The sequence below is a fragment of the Pseudochaenichthys georgianus genome, unplaced genomic scaffold (assembly GCF_902827115.2).
Source record: "Pseudochaenichthys georgianus unplaced genomic scaffold, fPseGeo1.2 scaffold_569_arrow_ctg1, whole genome shotgun sequence".
NCBI classification, from domain to species: domain Eukaryota; kingdom Metazoa; phylum Chordata; class Actinopteri; order Perciformes; family Channichthyidae; genus Pseudochaenichthys; species Pseudochaenichthys georgianus.
Window position 1 is genome coordinate 128,179 of NW_027263130.1, and position 27,544 is coordinate 155,722.

Genomic DNA, 27,544 nt, shown 5'->3' on the forward strand with positions numbered 1-27,544 from the left:
TTTGTCCAGAAGTCTTCTCATCAGGGCGCTATAAATAAAGAACTACGGCAGATGTGTAATATTTAATGCAACCGAACCATGTATTACAATGCCGGTATGTGATGACTTTCAAAGATAAAAGCAAGAACACTCAGAATAAAGTTTTTTTTTAAAAATGTTTTCGGATATCATATCGCATTAACATCATATCCCAACATGCATTGCGGCAAAAGGTCCTTGGGGGAAACAAACACTGACTAAGGAAGGTTCCGGGACGAACCAAGTGGCGGGATGGGCGTAGGGGTTTCTGTTGTAGTTGGGAATGCATTTCTATATATTATGGTCGGTTATAATGTGGGGTTTGGGGTTAACTTAACAGCTAGCTATAAACCACTGATCATACATGCACCGAATGTTATAGATTATCGTTATACCAATTATGATGACATGTGTATCAATAATTGCTCACCTGTGAATGGTTTCTCCCAATAAGATCCTCTATAAAAGAGCCAGTCTTCAGTCGGAGGAGATGGTTGAACACCTCCATGCTGGCTGGCTGTTCTTTATGGTAGTGTGTGAAATAAAGACACTATGGTGTGCAACTCTACCTCCTCTCGTGTGTGGTTCTTTCACTGGAAATCCAGCCGCTAAAAGGGTCACTGTCTCACATACTGTCATTTCTTCTTAGAGGAAGTACAGAAGCACAGACAGAAACACACACACACACACACACATACACACACACACCCACACATACACACGCACATACACACACAAAGAAAACCTTTTGAATTCATATAGAGTTGTTTTTTCTATTTCTTCTGAATTGTAGAAATCCTTGGTGTTTCAATACCCTCGTATTATATCATTGTGGCCCTGAGGCAACAAACCAACCACATGTCACATGTTATAATTGATATAATATCATTGACCCCTAAGCCCCTAAAACACATGGTGAAACATTGTTTATCCTCCCAAAATAAAAAGTCATGCCATAGAGGGATAAGGCACTATTACAAATATTCTTAATTTGCAGTATTTTATTTTAAAAGTGTTCAGAAAGACTGCATCAAATATGCTATATCTAGATATCTATATAATATCAATATTGTTATTAACTTCAATCATAGTCAATTTAAATAGCGGGCAAGACTTTCCAAGGAGTAAAAATGCTGCTGCCAGACTACTGACTGGAGGTATTGCTGATATCATGTCTACCATCCTCTTAAAATACTCTGTCCAACAATGAAGAAAGGTGTTTTAACGCTGATTCAAAATAGCAGAGAAACATGCATTCTTGTTCTCAGGAGGGGACATTGACAGAGGATTACTCGAAAAGTACACAGAAGTACTTCATAGTACTTGTTGTGGGAGTAGTTTCACTAGTAGGCTACTGAGTCCAACAGGATCGATCTCACTCACGAATAACTATTGGCAGAAAAAATAATAACAAACGGTCTGATTTTGGTTTTTGATAACAACTTCATTCAATTTTCCGTTTTGTATTGAAGAATGAAGAAAAGCAGTCCGGTGGACCGGAAGTTAAAGAACATATTTCAAAATAAAAGACACAAGGATATGCTGTAAAAGTTCAATCCTGGCACCCAGAAGTCTGACGAGGATAAGTTTATCTCTGCATTCACATGCAGATATGCGTTTATAGAGATCAATACAAGTATGCAAGCACTGTGCATAACTTTATTTAGCTGACTTCCGGTTTGTACTGTGTCGGTAAATCCAGTGTCCAGCTTGCCGCTGTGTGACAACCATAGACTGGTGACAGCGTCATGTTTGTTGCATACCTGCAAGATAAGATAAGAACTATCGCCATAGGTGGCGCGTGAGGCTCAGGTTTGGGAAGGCTAAATAACTTGTTTTACCTGACGCTGCCTGACTCCGGCATCTATAGAAAAGAGATCAACTCAGTGAAAGCACCGCCTGATCAGAGCTCAGTGTGCGGAGTTTAAATCTATTAAGTAGGCCTATACAGGAAATTAAGATGCCGACGTGTCGCACTTATCATTCATATCACATCATCAATCAGATCATCGATCATATAATATCATACTAGACTATATCATATATTTCCTTATCTGAGTCAGCTTCTCGAGCCGTATCTGGCCGTGCATCACTTACATTGTCACATGCTGTATGCAGAAGTATTATTTTAAGCAACACATTAGGTTTGACGAAACACTCAAGTCAAATGTAATTAAAGACAGATCCACTCGTGTCTTAGACGGGGCAGTGATATCATAAAACTGTTAATGTACGCATTCAAACACTTTTTCTGTTACCAGCTATATTCACCTTGCAGGTGCAGCTCTGTGGCTTTGATCCTGGATAATATGTTTAAGTCATGGATGTTTAAAGTTCATATTTGTCTAATATTAGTTTACTTTTCATTAATGAAGTATGACGCTGCGCTGTAGGCTACACTTGTTCCTGTTTCTGATTGGTCAAATGTTGCTAACCCCGCCTCTTTCATTTGAACACGCTCTCAGCTGGAGAAAGAAACTCTGGCTTGATTTACCGAGTTGATAACCAGCGTCGTAGGACCGCTTAGCGAGAGCGCGTTTGTTAGGGTTAGTTAAGATAACTCAAACGTATCCAGGGTCTGTTGAACTGGCTTTGTAGTACAGGGCACAGGTGGCTGCATAGCAGCGCTAATGTCAAAGACACAAACATCATATTTTTATTTTACCAGGATGCAGTGACACAAATATTTGGGAAGGCTTAGCCTTCCCTAGCCTACAGTACACTGTCCATTAGTTGATTAATAAACAAGACATTCAAGTCAAAGTTTTAGGCATTTTCATTTGTAGCACGCTGTAAATATGGACTATGAATGAACACATGCAATGTGGAAACACACAAATAGGTTTATTCTCAATACTCATAACAGTATCAGACACAATGACATTACTGAGAGTGAAGATGACATGAACATAGAATGGTACTGAAGACAAAATACAGTATATTGCATTTACCTCTTCCTCTAACTCTCTCTCCAATATTGGCCTCCGTTGTTGTGCACAACAAAGTGTTCAAGCTCAGGTTTCTAAGTGATATCATTTTAACATGTGCATTCTGGGTGTAGGGTTAGTAGGGCTAACCCATATCTGTTCAATAGATGAAAGGCAACTTGAGTTTAATAATTGTGCCAAAAGTACCAGTTTGTGTCTTGGTAATTGCACAAAGCTGTAATAGGCCACAAATAATAACATTTTTCTAAAAACACGGCAGCAAAACCTATTTTATCCACCCAAAAATGAAGGCCCACCTGAAAAAAAATCGTTATATTTAACATTAAATAACGTACACTTAAACTGATATAGCTTTTTTGGGTGAATAAAATAAATGTTGCTTCTGCCCACGTCCTCAGCAGTACATGGCTATGCTCCTATATGTTTCTCCACTGGTCTACTGTAGGTAATACACTGATTATAGATATACACCACACACTACCCCACTTCAAAAGACCAGAACTATCCCCTTAAGGGCAGCTGTTGCAACAACAAAAAACGCATGCAGATGGTTGTAGTCTGTAGCCAGACAGTGGTAGATCTGGCCGTGGTGGAGCATGTTGGTGGAGCATGGTGGTGGAGCATGGTGGTAGAGCATGGTGTTGGAGCATGGTGGTGGAGCATGGTGGTGGGCAGCAGTGTGACTTCTAGCTGTCATGGTGATGTTCAGGTGACAAGGGACTGCCTGCTTGAACTTTACCGAGAGCAGAGTCCACCAGTGGCACCTCACGGGGATACCTATGGTGCAGAAGCAGCGGTGAAGTCCTTGTAGATCCCTGGCACTTTGAGGGCAGACAGATCCAGCAGCTCTCAGCTCTCAGAGACATCAACACATCAACTATTCTGTGTGCATAGCTTACTTTCACATAACTACTAATCTCTCACTTTACTCTCTCTGACATTGTTCTCTGCTTTGGATTTGTGGACATCCCAGCCATGTTCTCTTCCGGGCCTGGTTTTACACACTGTGGGTTTAAGCAAGATATAGAAATGATGAGACATGATGAGTGTGTAGTTTTAGCATTTGAATTGCAATGACATTATTCTCAGACTTGCCATAGTTCTTGGTTTGTACCACTGCTGCTCTGTACAGCTGAGTACTGGGGACCCACTGGGAGTCATGTGACTGGAGCAGGAGAGACGCCACACCTGCAGCCATGATGCTCCAGCTCAACGGGGGTCGAGTCTTTCAGCCCCACCTGTAAGAAGAGAAACAAAATAAATAGGTATTCAGTTTGCTTTGTATTATTTCTTTTAGGGTAACATTTTGGTTTAATAACATTGTGCTATTTTAAGGAGTAAAAAATAAGTCATATCTTTGTTCCTATACGACTTTGTTCTTTTCTATACTTACAACTTCTTATACAGATATGAATTGATTTACTTTTACACTATGAACGAAGAAAAATAACTCTTTAACAACAGCACAGGAACAAAACACAACTGTGACCTCTGTGAAGCACACACATACCAGTCAGTCCATTTCTGGTGAGTAGCTAACTTGTGCTAGTTATATTAAAGTTGATCATTTACTATTGGCTGTGTCTAACCTGTCTGAAGTGAGCCGAGTCCCCAGGAACATGTTGAACCAGACGGTAACTAAGACAGTAACACTTCATCCTGACCTCACTGTGGGGCCTGTCCTCATGGACCTGGAGCATAACACCCTGACACATACACAAATACATAGTATGTTCATTAAGAATGGACATAATGTCCCTCCTCTGTCTTTCAATGTAGTCAAACTTGTTGAAGAAAAACAATAAGTTTAACGTTACAGAAATAAAAGCTTAATTACTCACCCTCCTAATTGTAGACGTAACTTCACAAGTACAACATGAAACATGTCTCCCGCTTGCTGCTGGGTGCAGGTGAAAGTAGGTCGACATTTCTGTTTACATCGCTGACATTTGTCACAGGTCAATCTTGTAGGTATCGCAACAAACATGACGTTGTCACACAGCGACAAGCTGGACACTGGATTGACCAAATAACTACACACTCTTATTTACATTAGACACGTTATTCAAAACCGACAGCCTGTGTGTTGTTTACTAAACACTGCCACTGAAATACCACACTCAATTATCAAGCCCCTGCCCCCAGAATGCACATGTTAAAAGCCATGTAACCAATGATATCACTTAAAAACCTGAGCTTGAACACTTTGTTGTGCACAACAATGGAGGCCACTTTTGGAGAGAGAATTAGAGGAAGAGGTAAATGCAATATACTGTATTTTGTCTTCAGTGCCATACAGTAACTATATGTTCATGTCATCTTCACTCTCAGTAAAGTCATTGTCCCTGATACTGTTATGAGTATTGAGAATAAACCTATTTGTGTGTTTCCACATTGCATGTGTTCTTTCATAGTCCATATTTACAGCATGCTACAAATGCAAATGCCTAAAACTTTGACTTGAATGTCTTGTTTATTAATCAACTAATGGACAGTGTTTCAATTCAGATCATGTAAGCCTTACACACACTCTTTTGAGCGTCTAGTGATTATGGCCTGCATGTCTTTCTGTTCTAACTCAGCTGTCAGCTTCTTAGCAGTTTAGACAAACATCAAATTCATAATGTAGAGACTAGTTGCACAAAATAATGCTTAACAACTGTTCCATTACTGTGTGAACTGTATGAGATATCGTTCTCCCGCTTGCTGCTGGGTGCAGGTGAAAGTAGGGTGACAGTTCTGTTCACATCGCTGACATTTGTCACAGGTAAATCTTGCAGGTTTGCAACAAACATGACGTTGTTCAATGGTTGTCACACAGCGACAAGCTGGACACTGGATTTGCCGACACAGTACAAACCGGAAGTCGTACAAACCGGAAGTCAGCGAAATAAAGTTATGCACAGAGCTTGCATACAAGTATTAATCTCTATAAACGCATATCTGCATGTGAATGCAGAAATAAACGTATCCTTGTCAGCATGGGTGCCGGAAGCAGGGGGGTCGTCAGACTTCTGGGTCTCTTACAGCAATGTCATTATATCCTCGTGTCTTTTATTTTGAAATATGTTCTTTAACTTCCGGTCCACCGGACTGCTTTTCTTCATTGAACATTGAATGAAGTTGTTATCAAAAACCAAAATCAGACCGTTTTTTTTATTAGGTCTTCTTGTTATCCGTTTTTTGATTCACACAACAGCAACGGGGAAACGGCTTTGGTTTCACGTTTTTTCGTTTTTGATTTAAAACGAAAAAAGGCTGGTATTTTCATTTTTTGGTTAAAACGAAAAATCAAAACGTACACTTACCTTTTTTTAATTATGTTTTCTCGTTATCTGTCTTTTGATTCAGACAACAAAAACGGAAAAATGGCTTTGGTTTTCCGTTTTTTCGTTTTAAATCAAAAACGAAAAACCGAAAAAAGGCTGGTATTTCCGTTTTTTGGCTTTTGGTTTAAACGAAAAATCAAACTGACAAAAAGTACACGGACCCATTTAGATGCTTCTTATGAGACTTGTGTTTTGTTTTGGTAAAAATGGTTTGTATTGTCAGTTAGCTGAGATTATTTCCGTTAATCTGGTATAACACATTAATAGGTTCTTAAATATTAAGATCCCCTGAGACACAGTGTCGTGAAAAAAAAAAACAGGGTCCCCGGGGTTTAACAGGTTAATGCCAAGCTCATTTTTAGATATGAAGTAATAAATGCTGGTTAACACATTTAATAACTATGGGGTACTTATTAAACAGAATTCACATTTTAAAACATTATTCATTTGACTTACTGTTACACTCTTAAATATGTTCCTTTTTACTTGGCATACTATACTGACAAAAAGCGTTTTAATGCAAAAAAGCCAAATAATTCTTGATTCCAGTAGGATTGAAATTATCCTAATACATGAACTCAGTGGCGGCTGGTGGAAAATATTTTTGGTGGGGCTATTGATAGAGTGAGTACAATTTTTTTTTTGGGAGAAATGACCCCTTAAATTAGGACTTCTTGTGATGTAATGGCGCATTTCCAGTGCAGCGCGGAGCTCGCTTTAATGCTGCGTTCAGACCGGACGCGATGCGAATATTCGCTTCGCTCTAAACGCTCCTATCGCATCGCTCTAGTCGCTCGAGTTTCGCCGCAGCTGCCAGCTGTGTTTACTCGCATCATTCAAACAAGACGCGCTGGCTCGGGAGCTACAACTACAACAACATGAACATATTTTACCGTGATTAAATGGTAATACACGTTTCTAAATGATGCCGACGTAACAACATACTGATACCGGTTAGTAAAAACCATGAATTAATGCTTTGACAAGTCTGCAGACAGACGGCAGGCGAAAAACCTTTTAGAATGCTTGTTTCCTGAATGGAGCTTGGCTAAGCTAACGCTATATATGCTCCGACCGTCCACACTCACAACAACGGCCTACAGACATAAATAAACCAGCGACTGTATTCTCCATGACACAGACAGTCTGTGGTTTGTACTTGTTTAACTTTTGTCTAGTTTCTGAACAGATCGTATCTGTCCCCGGCTGTTTGAAGAGCAAGCATGTGAAACAAAAGATAGCATTTACCTGTTTGCATCCAGCTAGCCATGTGAGAAGCCTTGTTGATACGTTTTGTCTTTTTCACGAGCTTGCTGTGATATATACAAATCGGGTTGGTCCGGTCCAAGGTCTTTAAGTATCAATTTATCTCCCAAACTTCTCCTTTCAAAAGGATTGGAGAGTAGCTCTTGGGCGGACCGAGGTTCCGGCGACTCCACCTGCACACCATTCTCATCCAAATACTGCGTCACCTTGGTCACTCACGAGTCTAAAAAACAACTCACGTCAACGCACGTAAGCAACATGGGCGCCAACGTGAGCGCCCAAGTGACCAAAATATTTGACGCCGCTGATTGGCTGAAATTATGTTTCGGCGGCAGGGTGGGAATTTCACGACGGCCACGACGGCACTTTGGCTGTGATGCCCTGTTAAAAAAAATGCAATTCACGGCCAAATTGGCCTTTGTGCCCCTGTCAAAAGTAAAAAAAAATGTCCTGTGGTATTGGTATTTTGACTAGCAATTTAGTTAAATTGTTTCGTTTATCAACGCTACAACATAGCGTTTCGTGAGTTGGTTGTCGTTGTTGGGGGGAAAAGCAAACAGCTGTTTGCTGCTCGGATGTGCTCCGCAGCAAACAGCTGTTTGCTGCGGAGCACAGCGCGAGCAGGCTCCCGTGAGCGGGAGGGCGCTCCTTCTTCACTACAGACTATCGTGCCACCTAACCATTCGCCAAAATGGTTTTAATACGAGCGGTAACCGGCCAAGCGCCGTGCAAAAAAAATCTTCAAATAAAAGAAAGTCACCGGAGGAGTTAAAGGAGTGACAGGGAGTTGGCTGCAGTGCCGCGTCCTAAAACCCTTTTATAATCTATCGATTAGATTTATGATTCGAAAATTATAAAAGTAGGGTAGACATGTGGAGATTATCCGGCTGAACAAAACGTGCATTTATCAAACAGGTTTGTTTTCCACAGACCTTATTTCCAGCTATTTTCCAAAACCCTGTGGAGAAATTCCATTGCTTTTTGTGGAGGGAACCAGCAGCTTACTTCCTGGTTTCAGGACGCGTCACTGCACCTCTCAATATGATGCCAGTATAAACAAGGTCTTCTGTCGGCTCTGTACATCAATGCCGACCTATGCTGACAAGTAAGTGAAGAGTAGACAATATAAAAGGTATTGGCGAAATGTCCCACCAGTTTAGGATAATGAAGGTTATAATCAAATCAATTACATATAGCCATTACATGTCTAACTCCTAATGACAGGAAGGCAGAAAGTGCATTATACAAATAATAATACTCATAATAATAGCAGACATTTTTTAACAATGACCACAATATCATTATTTTAATAAACCAAATATGAACAATTGAGGAAAATGAGGAAGAACTGATGATTACAATGTTGTAGTACAAGTATTAATGTAGTTAGTGGACGAATGGTCCGGGCCATTGGTTACAATGGTGGGGCCAGTGACAATACAATTTTACCCTTACTGTCTACCCCTGACTGACTTATGTGGTTTATGGCTGAACTTAACGTATACGTTTAAGAAACACTGTTGCTATTCAGCCGTTTGTAAAACGACTGGTGTTGACGTTAGTGCTACACTTTTCAGTCATGTTGATTGACCAGCGTAATTTAACCAAACAGCCTTTGTGCCCTGTCATGTGGCCTTTGTGCCCTTAAAAAAAATGTGAACGGGAAGGCCAAATGGCCTTGCCCCTAAAATGATGAAATTCCAAGCCTGTTCGGCGGCACAGTTTACTATTGAGACTTTTGCAACGTGCTGGTTGCTGCTGTTTCGCTCGGGGGCTCTGCCCGGTAATGATAAACTAATGCCATGGGCAAGGCCAGGCAGGAAACAGGTGACTTATCAGTAACTTTAGACATCGTAACACAATTTTAAACGAGATTGTATTGTAGATTATACATTTTTGTGATACCAATTGTATGATATTTACCTTGTTCATTAAAAATTAAAATATAAAATATATATTTTTTTGAAATATTTTTTTTTTTATTTAATATTTTTTTTAATTTATTTTATTTTATCTGGCAAGAGGTGGGGCGGCGCCCCTAGCGCCCCTATGGGCCGGCCGCCACTGCATGAACTGTTGAGCACTATTATCACACAGCATGAATGTCCTGACTTGAAACCACAGTCCTTACCGTGCAGCCAGTAATGTTTTTCTTCCTTTTTATGGCTTTATAACAGGTGTCCATGCACTGGAAAAGAAATAATACGATTGGAACATCTTGAAAGTCCACTTTGACAATCAAGCACTTCATCAATGAAAGTTATATGTGAATATTGCTTTTGAATTGTGTTAGTACTGTTAACATTTCTCATTGTTTAACACATTTTTAGCTATTTGAAAACATCACTCTTTCATTTTCCCAAACATCTATTTTGTAACTGAAATGGTTGAATGAAAACTTAAAAGGGAATCAGAAAAGATCCTTAGAATGATATTTAATAACACACGTTTTGTAAAATGTCAAATAACTGTTGCAACTTTTTTTTCATTTCATACATTAATTTCATGATAGAATGCAAAAGGTCTGTTACCTTTTTTAATGCAAAAAACCACACACATTTAACGCTGTGTATTGTGGAAATGCAAGTGACCAGACAACAAGCTTTTGCATTCCCAACATTGTTTTAGCCAAAGTAATAAATAACATGACCTTATGACTTAGTGAACTTTCAGACTGGATATGGCTAAAGTCATTTCTGGCATTTGTCTAGACAGAGACAGGTTTCCGTTATTACTGTTATAAGGGTGACCTGTTAAATGTGAATTCATGTTTTGCCGTGAAAGATTAACCTAACATCAGAGAACAGCACAACATGTTCACTAGACAAAAGTTGCACAGTTCTCATGTTTTGCTTTGTCAGCAACAACTTGCATCCATAAACTAATACCGTTTTCGACCTTTGTAATACATAACCTGATAAGGATAATAAAAAAACAGATTCAAGGCTTTTTTTGTCATTTGTACATAGTGCAGATATGTCAACATCTTAGGTCACAGGCTCCTCCAACAGTGCAACACAATAAAACAGATACAATAGTGCAAGTAAATATAAATACAATAGAATATAAATAGTGCAAGAAGAGTCTATATACGTAATATAATATATAATATATAATAAGTAATTGTAATATGTGTAGCAATGTGGCTTATACATGCTTGATTCCTGTCAGCTATGGCTAGGAAAATGATTAGTGTTGCAGCAAAGGAATGTTTCAGATGAAAGGCAAAATAACTTTTACTGTACTAGCCAGTAATAAAAGCAATTTATAACAACATTAAATAGATATTAAACGGCAGACCTAAGGGGAAATTATTGCTTGAGAAATGCTGTAAAATTCTTCCTTTTGTATTTCTTTGTTGGCATGCATGGTTATCTAGTAAAGGGCGTGGCTATCTCACAGTTTAAGAGACTGCAAACTGTATGTCTTCATTCTGTTGAGTTTGAAAAGGAATTGTTCTGTAAGCTGTGGAGGAAACATTTAAAGGTGGGGTAGGTAAGTTTGAGAAACCGGCTCGAGATACACTTTTTGTTATATTCCATGGAATGCTCTAAACATCCCGATAGCAATGAATATCTTAAATGCTTTGACAAAAAATCCATAAAAAAATTTCATCTGTGGAACCCGTAATACTGTAAAAAGTACTGTACAATCCGTTTAACCGGTAAAATTGTAAAATTGAATAGAAATGATGAAAATCTTTTTGAAAACTAGAGATCGCACATCAGTCCTGTGTACAGATCAGTTCGATAAAGTCATGCCAAAACAGCGACATTTTACACGATAAATACGGGTTTAAATAGCAGCATTTGCCACGGAAGGTGAGTGGCAGCTACCGTAAACGTTCTCTTACTCTGGCATCTTGTGGCAACTCCCGTTGAGCAGTGTTTAGAGTATGAGGTGAGGTCCCGATTAATTTATTCCGGTAAATTACTTTGACCTCACTAATTGACCCGACCGAAGTTACTGAGTCTATGTAAGTGTACTGCTTGGCTCAGATCCACCAAACGTCAGCAAGATCTCACCTCTATTAACTCCCCGAAGAACCAGGTTCAATTAACTGCTGTTTCTATTCAGACAACTCTTTTTAATCTGTTTAAGCGATCCCGAAGGATTTTGGTATCAGTAAATGGGGTGTGTTCCTACCTAAACATGTGTGTGGCAGGGTGCAATCTTACCTTTGAAGCAGGAGAGGAGAGCACAGATTTTCCCTTTTATTGTCCCAATCCAAAAGGTGAGATCAGTTTATTTGAAGAAAAAATAATAGGTCCAAACCAGTACAGAGTCTTTACCTTTTAACACATTATAATCATACAAAACATATCAAAATGGGGTTATATATTTTTTATCTAAAACCTTAATTCATATTCATTTCAAAAGCCCAAATCATGTATTCCGAATCGTTATAGCAACTTTCCAGCATAAAATCATGTATTCCAGATCGTTCTATTAACTTTCCAGCATAAAACCCAAATCATGTATTCCGAATCGTTATAGCAACTTTCCAGCATAAAATCATGTATTCCAGATCGTTCTATTAACTTTCCAGCATAAAACCCAAATCATGTATTCCGAATCGTTATAGCAACTTTCCAGCATAAAATCATGTATTCCAGATCGTTCTATTAACTTTCCAGCATAAAACCCAAATCATGTATTCCGAATCGTTATAGCAACTTTCCAGCATAAAATCATGTATTCCAGATCGTTCTATTAACTTTCCAGCATAAAACCCAAATCATGTATTCCGAATCGTTATAGCAACTTTCCAGCATAAAATCATGTATTCCAGATCGTTCTATTAACTTTCCAGCATAAAACCCAAATCATGTATTCCGAATCGTTATAGCAACTTTCCAGCATAAAATCATGTATTCCAGATCGTTCTATTAACTTTCCAGCATAAAACCCAAATCATGTATTCCGAATCGTTATAGCAACTTTCCAGCATAAAATCATGTATTCCAGATCGTTCTATTAACTTTCCAGCATAAAACCCAAATCATGTATTCCGAATCGTTATAGCAACTTTCCAGCATAAAATCATGTATTCCAGATCGTTCTATTAACTTTCCAGCATAAAACCCAAATCATGTATTCCGAATCGTTATAGCAACTTTCCAGCATAAAATCATGTATTCCAGATCGTTCTATTAACTTTCCAGCATAAAACCCAAATCATGTATTCCGAATCGTTATAGCAACTTTCCAGCATAAAATCATGTATTCCAGATCGTTCTATTAACTTTCCAGCATAAAACCACCGAGAGCCGTCTAACCCAGCTCTGAAGCCCAGAGCTTACCGGGAGAGAGTATACCAGGGGTTTCCCCCCCTCTCCCCAACGAAATCCAAAAAAGCCAGTCTTTTTATGCTCAAAAAACCGGATAGAAAACCCACAAACACCTCCTCTATACCCAACCAACATATTCTATTGGCTCTGGCATAAGACACACCTTCCCAAGTTTGTGTAAAACAAAACATGACTAGACATATTCTATGACTATGACATAACCACCTTTTTGAGGCCTCAATGTGTTTCTGCTTAAGTCTGGAGCCCCCCTCCCTGCTGTGAGAGGAGAGGAAAGAACCTGCCTACTCTCTTATCAGAGAGCAGGGCATAAATCATAGGCCTTACACTCAACTTAACAAACCACTTTGTTTTGTTTATGCTGTAAATATAAAAAAACCTAAAATATGAAGCATTTTCATTGTGGGTTATACAAGAATATAATTGATTATATTTGATTATACCTAACTTTCGTTTTAAGTATTCAACATACTATGAAGCTCTCAACACCCTCTTTTGAAAACGCAAAGTTATCAAACAGCAACAACTAAAATTGTAAGCATACATACATATTCAAAAACCATCAAGAAGCATTCTCATTATGGGTTCATACAAGAATATGATTGATCATATATGATTTATAACTAACTTTCGTTTAAAGTATTTACTTCATACTATGAAGTTCTCAACAGCAGCGGCAGATGCCTCGGCAAGTTGTGGCACCTGTGGCATATGCCGGAAGTACTTGCCACAGCTACCACAGAGTAGCGGCCTCTGTGGCATATGCCGGAAGGACTTGCCACTGCCTGCATATGCCACGAAATGAGCCAGGCCCTACTGCCTCTGGCTGGGTGCTGGCAGGTGGAGGGCAGTGATCCCTTCCCTTCTTCCCTCAATCTTTGAGACTAATGTAAGTAGAAGACATGGCACTGTACATTTTCGAACATTTAAAATATTATACCACTTAAAAATAAGAAATATTACTTTTGTTACTAAGAGTTCATACTTATTATACCTGTGTCACCTTTCACACTATAGCTGTTGTAGAGGCTAAGCCAACGCTTTAAGCCTCTGAGGATCCGCTTGGTGGGTGTAATTGACGCACACAAGTTTGCTGCCGAATAAAGGTCAGAAACAAAGTTTCCAGTTTGAAACAGTCCATTTATTTCCATTTTACTGGTTTCCATTTACTTGCTTCTTTCCATATTCACCACACGATATTACCGTTTACACAATACCTTTGCTTTGCTTGTAATCCCGTGTTTGTGTGTGTGTGTTCTCCGTGTGTGTTCTCAGTGTGTGTGCTCCTTGTGTGTGTGTTCCGTGTGTGCTCCTTGTGTGTGTGTTCAAAAACTGTATGGGCCTTCCGGCGGAACCTCTCCCCAACACACATAGGTTCCTACCTTTATACCCACAGTTAATTGGCTCCTACAGCTGTGATCATGAGCTATGGGCTTTGTAGATACAGGTCCCGGGGTGAATCGTGGTGCAGGGGCCCTTCTCTTTTTGACCACAGGGCGATGCACGAAGATGGTGGGTATAGCCTCTGCACTCAGCCTAGTCTTGCCCTTTTTTCTCTTGACAAACTGGTCTGCATCAACATGTGCCTGCGGAGTGACTTGAGGTTACTTCACACACAGAACAACTCAGTTTTGTCTGCCCACATACATATTCCATAGTGGTTGAATACACAGTATTAGGAAACACTTTATACTTACTGGACATGTTATACTCATTACATACTGTATATAAAATATGACCAAGAATGTGAGACAACTTTATAGAAATTCATATCACATCTGTTACTGATGCCATTTGTCATACTTTGTTAAACTCACAAATAATAAAGTGCCATAACTTCAGTTGGGAACAAAGACCACACCTTATCTCCCCAAGGCAATTTCCCATCCAACAGGTGTGCTATATAGGTGTGTATAACCCTTTCTCCTGTCTGTTACTCCCTCTCTCAGCACAAGAACCAGAGGGGGATTCAATGGAGCCTGAATACCTGCACTGAGACCCTCACCCTGCACCCTGAGTCTCAACTCTCAGTGTTTTTCAAGCCTTTCCCTGTTTTTTTGTATTAAACAAAACATTAAGCTTTCCCAATGGTGTGGTTTTCGTTTGGTGAAAAAGTGCAAATGCAGTGTTTGTATATAATTACATCACATATTTTTTTGCTGTTGGTCGTGAAATTGCTTGAGCCAGCCATTTTTTTTCCTCCGCTCTGTGTCAGTGGGGAAGCCATACATTCGTACTCCTTTCTCTGAGCGATTGGAGCATCCCCAGGCAGCACAGCAAACCATGGTGGCGACTAGGAGGCAGCACAGCAAACCAGGACAACACGGAGGAAAAGGCACAGACAAACTGCACGATATGCTATTCAATGTTTATGATCTCCTGTCCTTTCTGAAAGCCATAAAGATGACATTAGTCATTTAGATAACTTGTGTCCTCAATTACCATGGGATTACTGAAACTACCATGAATTTAAGAAAATGGTAGAAATGAATCTAATCTGAATTTTAAAGCATTACTTTAGATCTCCTCCCTCTAAATGTATCAATAAACATTAGAAAGTGATGCTCCTGACTACCATACAAGTTTAAGAAGATAATATTGGTTTGAAAGAATTAAAAGCTATAAATAAACAACAGGCTCTTTAACCAAGGCACTGTTAGCCTAACATGTAAACTAGTTGTTCACACTAATCCTAATATTACTTAATATTAGCAAATTCTATTTTATTTTTTAAAACATATTGATGTAAATACATACACATATCGATTTGTTGTATAAATATTGCAAATCAAAACCTTTATTCACTAATGATTACCAAAAATCGTAGTTCTATCTCCTGTTATCAATGCATTCACATTGCCCGCCATGAACTTCCGGGGAACGATCCTCGTCTACATGAACCACGTGACGATAACCGTTTTTGGACTTCCGTTGTCGTAACTCTTCTATTATATGGCTCTGGGTCAGTCACAGTCAGGTCGAACCGGATGACAGCGATGACTAACGGATGACTAACGGTTCGTGTCGCTACCAGTCCGCTGACATGGCGCGTCAATCAACGGTAAGTTTTGCCCATTACTTGCCCAGTATTACTTTGAATATTATTATTGTGATTGAGGATTAAATCCGCTTTGAAGACCACCGTTTTATATCGCGCAGTTTAGCGGCGAAATAACGTCAGTCAGCCAGCTAACGCTAGCTTTGTTGAGTTTATGCTAGCTAAACAAGTAGTGGTTGTAGTCTATACAGCAGTAATTCATATATTATAGCCTACTGCTTTGGCACTAACGGTTGATAACCGTTTATGAAAATAAAACCAATTGAACTGTACTGAAATAATGACAAGTTTTAGAATTGTCTTGGGCTCCTGCTGTGTTTTTAAAGCCTTTGTAAATTATCCATGCTATTTTCTATTTAGCTAACGTCGAAGTAGTGTATGTGAAATCAACCTCACAATAAGATGTGTGTATATTCAACCCAGTCTCACGGAATTTCGTGTTCACCAACACGATTTTTAATCTATTGATTTGTGTTCACCAACACGATTTGCCCCTTTTTTTCGTGTTGCACAGCACGATTTTAAAAGCAATGTATTTCTACTGGTAACGTGTTTAGTGCCTGCAGGCTGCAGCACGTCTTTTTCTCCGGTCGGGTCGTGGAAGACCGGAAGCTGTGTGGTTCATAAAAACATGTTCTTACTCAATATCAAGCCACAGTTATTGCTTTTATTTTAAATCGTATAATTTCGGACTTTTGTTGTCGTCTGTGAGGAAAATAAATGGGGCTCAGAGCCTCAGGATACTGAAATCTGTATTTTTTAAATCTTTTTTTCCTTCTAATTTGTTATTCTTTTCAAAATAACACACTGTTATTTACTCACCAATGTTACAACCTTCCAAAGGCTGGAACAAACAGGGAGGCCACACAGAGTTTAATGCCAAATATATATTTATTTAACAGATTGTTGAAGAACACCTCTGATGTATAATGTGGTAAGAATCAGACTGTCAGTAGTGTGAGCAGTGTGTGAGTGTGTGGAAGGGTGTTGTAGCATGTTGGAGGGTGCATCAAACCTAACACAGGCTGTAGGCTGAGGTTGCTGCAGCATGCCAGGATCTGAATCAGAGAGATTGATCCTTGCAGCTGGGCAACCTTTATGCCTTCTGGTGGCTCCTCCTCTAGATGGGCGGGCACAAACAGGACGACACTCCCAGTACCTGCCAGAAGACAGCAAGGCAGGGAGCACAGCCAGGCAGAAGGGGGGAGGGGTCGTCACACCAATAACACACAATTATCCTTGCTTTTATTTATTGGTTTAATTCCATAATCTCGGGCTTTTTTGGCGTCCGTCAGGAACTGAATTTCAAAATAAATATAATAATAATAATAATCCTTATATTTATTATAGCGCTTTATCAAAGACTCTCAAAGTGCTTTATAAATACACATTACATATACAGATCATACATGTAATGGTCATCTACTGTGGACAATACCCACAGGAGCAAATTCGGGTGAAGTGTCTTGCCCAAGGACACAACGGCCTGACGCAGTGGGGCGGGAGCGGGTTTCGAACTGGAGTTCCCCAACTACCCCTTGATCTGATGATCAAACGCACAGGCCACTGCGCCACCCGTCCCTAATATATAACTAAATAATATAAAATATAACCGGAAACAGACATAGGCATTTCGAGCGATTACCCAAGATCCTCAGCTATGGTTTTAAGCTCGCTGATTGGATGTGTTAGCCGCAATGCATGCTGGGATTTGGTGTTTATATTATATGAAATCCGGAAAACATTTTAAAAGTATAAAATAATACTTAATTCCGAGTGCTCTTGCTTTTCTCTTTAAAAGTCATCACATAGCGGCATTGTAATACACGGTTCGGCTGCATTACATATTACAGATCTGCCGTAGTTCTTTATTTAGAGAGCCCTGATGAGAAGACCTTAGGAAAAACTGGAAGAAATGGCGCCGAAACTGAATACTTGACGTGGATCATAAATATATTAACAATTAAACAACATCTTCAATTTCTCTTCACACAATATCAACAGTATCAACACTAATTCGGCTGACTTTTACATTTGATCTAATTCATAGATAGGTTATATTTACACCATAACGGTGCACAGCTGATAGAAAAGGACTGTAGTTTTCAAAGATATTACTGAAATAGTATAGCAATATGCTGTAAAATGATGTGAAAGCATGCATAAAACTATACATCTTCAGATGTTGTACATACACACTAATAATACAAAGTTATTATGGCTGTGCACCTTGTGTACACCTCCTAGTGGTTAAAGCACGTTATTGAATTATTGTTTTTATGTGTTATATTTGATTAAAAAAATATTAAGAGTACATACTTTCATAGGGGGAAAGTATAAATATAGAAATATAAAATATAAAAAATCAAGAAGATACTATAAGTGATCTCTACAATAAAACAGTTTAGTGCAGGATGTACACAGATATTAATAGGAGGAGGTGCAAAACAGAAAAACGGATTAACCTTTATTTAAACATTAAATATTAAGCCTGACAAAGTAATTAACGTCTAATATATTGCTTTCCTGCAATGTTAACTATGTTGAAGCACTTATTTTAACTGATATTATACATATGGATTATACTCTTATGTATGTAGATAGAATAAGAAATGTGCAGAATATGAATATGTTTAATGGTGGAGGTACACACATATTGATAGATGTCTTGTAATGCACTGTTGAGGAACCTGTGACCCAAGTTTTTCATTCATTGCATAACTACACCGTAGTTGTGTATGATATGTCAATAAACCTTTGAAAATCTTGAAAGGGAAGTGCAAAATAGCCATAATACAGTCTTTAATTAACTATTAGTAGAGAATAACGAGTAATGAATATACTTTACTACTTGTTTCCATTCATGTCAATTGCAGATACATGTTTAGTCTTCTCAAGCACCAACTATCAAATATCTCTCCTGATTGTTGGCACTTGACAATCACCTTTCCTGAATTTTACTCAGGTGTAACTAAAGTCTGATTTAAGGGTTGTTTATATTTCACATAATTAATCAGAATCTGCAAAGTAACTCAAATAAATGCAGTGGAGTAAAAATACCAGGTTAACCTCTGAATTGTAGTGGAGTAGAATTACAAAGTAGCAATGAGCTGTCATGTGGGTATATGGCATTAATATAATGCTGCGCATTATGGACACAAGTGATTTTCACCCATTTATTAATTATATGTTTTACATTTGATAACACCAATGTGTTTAATAATGGCAACTTCTAATTGTGGGAAAAACGAAAACGTTCAGTAGATACGTCCCATAGAACATTTTGCGAAACACAATAGCCAGCATGTGTGGTTCTGGAGGGGTGTTCGATTCCAGTTTTGGATAGTCTGGCGTGGTTTTGTTCCATTTCACACAGCTGTTTGACGCTCTGCGTAACCTTACGGGAACTGTAGTCCTAAACGATAGCTGGGGATTATGGGTAGTGTAGTGTCTTCGGCCATCCTAAACTCAGAAATGTTGACAGTCGCAATGATGCTCGAAATGTCCCTTATAGGCCTACGTCTGTTTCCGGTTATTTTTATTTTGAAATTCAGTTCCTGACGGACACCAAAAAAGCCCGAGATTATGGAATTAAACCAATAAATAAAAGCAAGGATAATTGTGTGTTATTGGTGAGTAAATAACAGTGTGTTATTTTGAAAAGAGTAACAAATTAGAAGGAAAAAAATATTTAAAAATACAGATTTCAGTATCCTGAGGCTCTGAGCCCCATTTATTTTCCTCACAGACGGCAACAAAAGTCCGAAATTATACGATTTAAAATAAAAGCAATAATTGTGGCTTGATATTGAGTAAGAACATGTTTTTATGAACCACACAGCTTCCGGTCTTCCACAACAAATTTAAATACCACGCTCTTGAATAAAGATAGGGAATAACCCCCATACACACCGAGTTGAAATCTGACGCCGTGGTCGCTCTTTTTCTCTTGGACAGGTACTTATCTGTTTGGTATGGTTTACAATTCCCCTGAACTATATAGAGATGGGTCTGGCTGCAGACCGCAGCAAGGAGGCGTTTCCTATAGGGGCGTTTCCTATAGGGGCGTTTCCTAACTTTTTTTATCCAATAGCAACTTAAAGAGCCTGTGACACCATCCCAACAACTGTTGTGCAATGAAATATTGGGCTACTAGTAATCTCGAACCGTCAGTTTAAAAAAGAAAAAGCGATACCGTTTCGTTAAATATCAATAATTTCGAACATCGCGGGGAAATTCCTTCACTCATTTTGAAGTTTTGGGGGAATCCGGAAGTGACGTCAATGCGGGAACGCTTCGAGAGCCAAACACGGACAAAGTGTGTTGTGTCATGCGTAGAAATGGTGAATTACTGAGTTTAGGCACGTTAATAACGTTTTAATGAAGTTGACTACAGTATATTCATATTTGTCAGTGCTTTCATGTCAATTCGGCGACATAAACATAAATGATCGTGGTGAAGATGATGATTACATTAGGATTACAAATCGGGAGTGAGAGCTGCTGAATTTCCTCCCGTCGGATGTGATATAAAAACAAATCGATTATTTTTGTGGTTATAAACTCAAGTGGATGAAACTACATTTATTAGTGCTTTCATGTCAATTCGGCGAACATATGATACATTAAATGATGAGTGAGGATGATGATTAAAAATCGTTTGTTTGAGCCGGTCTGCATTTACTGATGAGAAAACAAACCGATGCTTTTTGTAGTTGTAGTACACCAACAACGTGGATTAAACGTGTGGTTTTTTACCACAATGTTGGGGAAATTAATGGATAAAATGCACGGATTATTATTATTATTCCCACTCCGATCGGGACACTAGGTCCACCGTTTCCCCGCAGCGAGGCTCCCCCCGTTGACAGTTTACGTGGGCTGGGTGCAGTGGCGGACTGTGGGTGCTGTGGGTGCAGTAGCGGACTGGCCATCGGGACGAATCCCGATGGGCCGGTACCGAAGTGGGCCGGTCGGATAAGTAACTAGCACATCCCCCATAGGCGGCGCGTGAGGCTCAGGTTTGAGAAGGCTAAATAACTTATTTTACCTGACGCTGCCCGCCTCCGGCGTCTATAGAAAAGAGATCAACTCAGTGTGCGGAGTTTAAATCTCTCAAGTCATATTACAGGATAAAGGAAATACAGTTTAAACTGCCGTATGCAGAGAAGACGCCGACGTGTCGCACTTATCATTCATATTACATCATCAATCAGATCATCGATCAGATAATATCATAATATATCATATATTTTCTTATCTGAGTCAGCTTCTCCAGCCTCATCTGGCCGTGCAACACTCACAGTGTCACAGACTGGATGCAGAAGTATTATTTAACACATTATGTTGACGAAACACTCGAGACAAATGTAATGAAAGTCAGATCCACTCGTGTTTTAGACGTGAACGCGCTCTCAGCTGGAGAGAGAAACCCTGGCTTGATTTAACGAGTTGATAACCAGCGTCGTAGGACCGCTTAGCGAGATCTCGTTTGTTAGTTTGTTGTTGTTAGTTTGTTTGTTACTCAAACATATCCAGGGTCTGTTGAACTGGCTTCGTAGTACAGGGCACAGGTGGCTAGCAGCGCTAATGTCAAAGACACAGACATTATACATTATATTTGTATTTTACATCCCCCACTCCCCCCGTTGACAGCTTACTAGCGGTACCGAAGTGGGCCGGTCGAGAGTCCCAGGATGATTTTTAGTCCCATTCCACCACTGGCTACATGACCATATGATCGCCCATATTGACGCACCTCATTCCTAAACTTCTAACAGATACAACATAAACCGATCCTTCAGCCTCATATGAGCTCTCAGACACGTTCAACATTAACCTGTCATCGCTGTCGGAGCTTGCTGCTGTGTGCGCCGTCGTGCGTTTACATCTGACTGTAAATATATAAAGGTTTACATGCAGATGCTGGGATCCTGGACGGTGCAGCTGGAGCGCTGTGCCCGCAATGACGTCACCCATCATTTGGCGGGACTTGAAGAATCCGCGAGAAGATCCAGAAAATTGTCAACATTGAAGGCAGATTAATGGTTATCAAAGTACAAATATCCAAAATCAGTTCAGTAACGGTTTTCAAGGGGACAATATGTACTCAAATTGATGGGTTTGGATGATGGGGGAAAACCGTGTCACAGGCTCTTTAAGGGATTCCAGCTGCTTTTATAAATCTTCGCAGACGAAGTCATTGTTCTAGTGATGGGAATTCCGGCTCTTCTTGGTGAGCCGGATCATTTGGCTCACCAAGAAGAGCCGGCTCTTTCGGCTCCCAAAGGGCTCTTCAGTTTACCACATATTATACCTTTTAATTAAATCAAATGTAGCCCTGTTTTGACTAATGATTTATATGTGTACACATATATCACTTAAATTAATCAAGACATCCTTTGTACTAAAGTATTCAAAAGTAAAAATTACATGTTTAATATAAATTATTTGCTGTGGCCAATTGTTTTCATTGCATTTACAGACCCGTGTAACTCTCTGATACCACCCAATTAATGCATTGACTTGCTTGTAGACGCTACACAAAACAAATGGCAACACCTATAAAAACTATTTTAAAAAAGGGGCTACTGTATCAACCTATATAAAGTATATAAATATAGTTGTTCTCCCTGCAGGAGAGGGGAGCGTGCTTTGAGATCAACTGCTAGGCTGCAGCGGGGAGAAGAGGGGGACACAAAGTAGGAAGAGAAGTAATGGGTCAGAAACCCTCCTTTTTACGCAGCGGTCCAGACATAGACATCATAGCTACGGCGACATAGTTGCCAGTTTCTTTTGGCATTAGGGCAGGGATATCTTTCAAGGTTTGACATAAATGAATTGTGCTACTTTTAAAGCAAGCAACGATGTTTTCAAATCTGTAATCAAAAAGCTCCTCAAAAACACTATAGAAGCAGTTCCTGCCGTTGTTACGTTAGTTCAAACAGTAACAGCGGACTACTTTTCTTAGCGGATGCATGTCAATTTAAATCAATACAAAAAACTATTTTTTAAATCAATAAAATCTTTTTCTAAATCCATAAAAGCATTTCAATTATTATTGGGAGTCATGTCGTTACTTTGTTGAGAATGTGGCCATGTGTAATAAGCGGGATAATGTCCACATTGCACATTGCATAATGTGCCTTCATGCCGATCTAGATCCCTCCGCAAAAACAAAACAAAAAACGTCTCGTTCGCTGGCGAGAGCCGGCTCCCGTCGTTCACTATAGGAAACGCCCCTATAGGAAACGCCTCCTTGCTGCGGTCTGCAGACAGACTCTATTGATAGAGTCTGGCTGGTCTGCCGGATTTTGAAGCCCCTCTTTAGTTTTGTATCTGAACATGTTATGTAGAGAACAGTGCAGATCTTCCCTATTGACACCAGGATTAACCTAGTCTAAAATAAGGAACATTAATAGTGTGATAGACAATTATATGTAATGTAATAGAGGCACAGATATAAGATCAATAATACACTTTATTTTAGGGCACCTTTCAAAGCATTCAATGTCACTTTAAAATACAATTAAAAAAAAATAGTTGCATTACAATACAAACATGTGTTGAGTAGGGATATATACAAATGATATTCAAAGGAGCAATTAAAGTGAGTGAAGCCAGTTTGAACACATTGTCTTTTAGGCTTGATTGAAAATAACACAGTGTCTGACATGATCGATATCATTACAGTTATATCATTGCTTACTATTCGTGGTTATCAGACACTTAAACAACAGAGAAGGTTTTAAGAAATAGGACTATTGACAAATCACATATTATCCTGTCATTGTCAGTAGTGATACAAATGCCACTTCAATCTCATTAGTATGCAGAAAAAGTGACAGGTCGCCCCGCCCCTTTTCGACCGGAAGTCCCGCCTTATTTGACCGGAAGTCCCGCCTTTTTATTTTATTTTGAAACCGGAAGTCCCGCCTCGTTCGACCGGATGTCCCGCCCCCGCTTCCGGCGGATGTCCCGCCCCCGCTTCCGGTTTTCAAAATAAAATAAAAAATAAATTAAAATTAAAAAAATGAGAAAAATAAAATGCCGTTGTTTTCAATCAATTAATATGCCTAGGATATATGTCCCGCCTCCTTACCACTTCCTGTGTGGTTAATCCTGTATACAGTATCGAATGTAACTTACAAATACTTGCAAATAACATGAAATTAATCCCAAAAGTAAGGCATCTTAAAAACATATATTTAAACCTCTCTGTTTTTGCAAACAGGACATGACAGGACATGAGGGGAGAGAACATATGGTGGAGGAGGGGGAACACACACACACACACACACACACACACACACACACACTTTCCCCGCCCCTCACCCTCTCCCTCTGTCTAAATAAAAAGCCATCGTCTTTAGTCACTCTTAAATATTTTTCAAGTCGAGAGAAAATGGCCAAGAGACGTCTTGATATGAATTTAATCAGCGAGACACCGGTGACAACTTACAGCCATCCGTTGGGTGCTCCAAATCAAAGTAAAGCATATAAAAAACAGATATTTTAAAAAGTCAGCCTTTTTGCTAGAGGATAAGGGAGGGGGAAAACCCCAAACCCCCTATGGAGAAGTCATAAACCCCCTATGGAGACAAACATGTTGTAAACAGAGGGAGGTAGGTAGGTAATATACTTAAATATATATATATATAGAAAGTCAGAGAATATTTATCAGAGGATAAACCATATACATTTGTACAAGTCGACACTGGTGCATTTTGTAAGAAAACAGAGTTTTCGTACTCAGACCGCTGCAACAATTTCAAGCAGATCTCTGTGATATGCAGTCGCTGTCCGAATATAATGATGGTTTTAATTATTTATTAACAGTCATAAATGTATTTAGAAAAACCTGTGCTCAAACATTAAAGAAAAAGAAGGGTAAGGTTACCAAAAAGCTTTTGATATAGTTTTAACACACAGCGAGATCCCTAAAAAGTCACTAACAGCTGCGGGGAAAGAATTCTTTTAAATAAAGTTTTTCAAAACTTGTTGAAGAAAAATGGTATACAACATTATATATAACCGCCATTGACATAAAGGCATGTATGGTAGAAAGATTTAACCGTACGCTGAAAACTAAAAAGTGGAGGTATTTTACAGCTAAAAACACTCCTAGACCTATGATAGTGTTTTTTATGTATGACAACTCTACAACTGGTAGAAAGTTAAGTACTTTTTCTGAGCAGATTTTCTTTAAGACTGTGACTCTTAACAAACCAACCCCCGAGAGACAGACATACTCATCCACTTTTCAACGTATTTTGTTTTTGTCTTTCTCGCTTTTTTTTCCATTATATTTTTGGAAAAATGCCTCAACCTCCATGTGAATTGCACACAAATCTGCAGAGTGTCACTAATATATATATATATATATATATTCTTTATTTAACAGGTAAAAAAAAAAACCTCATTGAGATTAAAATCTCTTTTCCAAGAGTGACCTGGCCAAGAAGGGCAGCATGTACAAAGTTACAACATATAAAACACAGACATGAAAGGCAGACAAATACAGCTGTAAAACACAAATAAAATGGCACATTAGCCAGTCAATATACAACCTTTATTTAACCAGATTGGTCCCATTGAGATCATAGATCTCTTTTTCAAGGGAGACCTGCAGAAATATGCAAAGTAAAACAAACTATTAAAATCATTCAAAAACTGGCAACATTTTTAAAACGATTTCAAGATATACGAGCACTCACATCGACCAAAACTAAAAAAGTGTTACACAGTGACTGACATTCTGTACGGGAGTTCACACCTCAGCTGCTGTAGGGAGTTGAAATATGTTATGGCTCTCGGGGGATGGTGGTTAAGAGACAGATTCTTAGTTTTTGGACTGCCTCAGGGGGTTAACGACATCTACTAAAAACAAAGTACTTCATAATCTACTTTTTTCAGCTTTTATACACAAAAGTGCAAGGAAGGTAGGCAGATTTAGAACAATATCTATGAGATAGTGTTAGTGTTCCCTGCCCTTATCCATTTATTTTTTCTTTATTCAGCAATCGGCAATTGTGTCACCTTGTTTTTCTTGTTAATTAGGAAGGTGCTTGCTTAAATTTATGTATTTTAAGTGCATATTATAGAACAGGTATAGGGCAATATCAAAATTAGCCCAAACTTTTTTTTATTCACAATGTTTACTGATAATCATCAAAATATATTTAGAACACTATCTGTACGATAGTGTTAGTGTTCCCTGCCCTTATCCATTTATTTTTCTTTATTCAGCAATCGGCAATTGTGTCACCTTGTTTTTCTTGTTAATTAGGAAAGTGCTTGCTTAAATGTTTGTATTTTAAGTGCATATTATAGAACAGGTATAGGGCAATATCAAAATTAGCCCAAACTTTTTTTATTCACAATGTTTACTGATAATCATCGAAATATGCAGGGGGTCCAATTCTTAACTTTTCCCTAAAACATTCTAGAATTTCTTTATCTAACACAAAAAAACATAAATTTTAAAAACATTTGACAACAATAGATACGTTGTTCCTGTTTTTATTACGATTATCAGATACAAAATGATAAGTATAAATAAATCTATGCTTTCAAATGCATTATTCAGAGATATTAGGCCTGTCAAATCAAAACTGGAGCATGTGAATAAGAGAGAGCAGAGTCCTAACCAGCTGATCCAAACCAAACTCTGAGCAGCCGGCGGCTGAGACGGAACCAACCAGCATGCGGACCAAACTGCTGCTAAGAACTCATGTTTAAATGAAATAGCAAGCAATGAATTCAAAGTGTGTATTTACTACACTAAGAGGAAAAGGAGATTTATCTGAGTTCTGTTGTGAGAGATTCGTGAGTAGAGAAGCGGCATCAGGTTTACAATCCCTCCTGCTAGGACGAAAACACAACTGCAGGTAAATGTGATGATGATGTGTGACAGGTTGAATGCAGCACAATAATCATTTTATTTTCTGAAATCTTTGGTATCGTAATCGTTTAACCAACATTTTAGTTCAAAATAAAATTTGAATAATCACCCTGTCCTCCAACCAAACAAAATAAGACAAACTCTACGAATACAGACTTTACATTTTCCAACATCGACATAATACAATTGAAATGTAACCATTTAACATATAAAATCGCTCATGTTTTCATCAAGGGTATCTACAGCATTACTATACTTTAGAGAAGATTGGTACAGTATATGATGATGTACATTATATATATATATATATATATATAAAGCTTATGTGGGATACACAAATAAATATCACCCAATGGATGTTATCTACATCTCATCACATTTTAACTCCTCAGAGTGATTGTGTCTTGATATTTGTCTATATTGATGTTAAACATGGAACTGCTGTGATGCAAGTCAAATTTGATCTGACCATTAAAGTATTATCGTATTATCGTATCGTATTTCTGCAGGAGATCCACACATAGACAACTCAACATCACAAAGAGGTCAAAAACTTCACAACAGCCCTTTCAATTGGGACAAAATGTATCGACAGTCATTTAAAAATGACCCCTCTCACAACTAAGAAGAAGTTAAGAAAATGGACACTGCAAATATAGCTAGGTAAAATGCCAAGTGGGTACAGCTCATTACAAATGTTAATCTTGGGTTTG

General features: G+C 38.7%; 2 long non-coding RNA genes across 6 annotated transcripts; one reads left to right on the forward strand and one right to left on the reverse strand.

Annotated features, from left to right (window-relative positions):
• Nucleotides 1-2,928: 2,928 nt before the first annotated feature.
• On the reverse strand, nt 2,929-4,468 carry LOC139433522 (uncharacterized). 2 transcript variants are annotated; one of them, XR_011642978.1, is made up of 3 exons: nt 4,390-4,468; nt 4,062-4,204; nt 2,929-3,970 (listed from the first exon to the last, which is right to left on the reverse strand). It is a non-coding gene; the product is annotated as an uncharacterized lncRNA (long non-coding RNA). The 2 variants fall into 2 exon arrangements; XR_011642977.1 differs by having other exon boundaries at nt 4,360-4,454.
• A 6,508-nt stretch (nt 4,469-10,976) lies between these two features.
• Nucleotides 10,977-14,953, forward strand: LOC139433523 (uncharacterized). 4 transcript variants are annotated; one of them, XR_011642979.1, is made up of 5 exons: nt 10,977-11,056; nt 13,532-13,759; nt 13,888-13,976; nt 14,146-14,382; nt 14,820-14,953. It is a non-coding gene; the product is annotated as an uncharacterized lncRNA (long non-coding RNA). The 4 variants fall into 4 exon arrangements; XR_011642981.1 differs by having other exon boundaries at nt 14,245-14,382; XR_011642980.1 differs by having other exon boundaries at nt 11,006-11,056; nt 13,542-13,759.
• Nucleotides 14,954-27,544: the final 12,591 nt, after the last annotated feature.